Raw genomic sequence first — 907 nt, forward strand, 5'->3', positions numbered from 1 at the left:
ATAGATGGATATATATATATATATATATATATATATATATATATATATATATATATATATATATATATATATATATATATATATAGATAGATAGATAGAGAGAGAGAGAGAGAGAGAGAGAGAGAGAGAGAGAGAGAGAGAGAGAGAGAGAGAGAGAATGCTTTAAACTTTGAATATTTTCATTGTCCCTTATCAATATAAAACAAAGTAAACAATAAATGAGACATAAATTTAAAACCAACCACTAAAATCGTTACCGATAATGAACTTATCTATTAATTGAAACATAGCTAGTACATTCAGTGTATGACAATTTTATTCATATAAGATGAACCAAAAGAATTATCTATATATAAAGGCCTATAATCCTTTCATAAACAGATAGATAGATAGATAGACTTGAAAGATAGATAGATAGATGGACAGATAGATAGATAGATAGATAGATAGATAGATAGATAGATAGATAGATAGATAGATAGATAAATAGATAGATAGACAAATATATTGACAGATATATATATATATATATGTATATATATATATATATATATATATATATATATATATAATATATATATAGATAGGTAGATAGATAGATAGATAGATAGATAGATAGATAGATAGATAGATAGATAGATCGATAGATAGAGAGATAGATAGATAGAAAGATAGATAGATGGATGGATAGATAGATAGATATCCGAACGAAATTATGGGCTTGCTTTAACATTGGACAATGTTTTGCGTTGTTTTAAGATTATTTCCATAACGACAATGTGAGCCCGTGAAAATTTGGGTTATCAGACTTGCAAATATGTAGGGTACCCGCCCGTCATGTCCTTTCTTTTGAAGCAAAAAAGAAGGTGGAGATAAAATCATATTAACCATTATAGTCAAAATCACT

This window comes from Berghia stephanieae, chromosome 2 (genome assembly GCF_034508935.2).
Source record: "Berghia stephanieae isolate SIO BIC M18660-M18661 chromosome 2, UCSD_Bste_1.3, whole genome shotgun sequence".
Classification (NCBI taxonomy): Eukaryota; Metazoa; Mollusca; class Gastropoda; order Nudibranchia; family Aeolidiidae; genus Berghia; species Berghia stephanieae.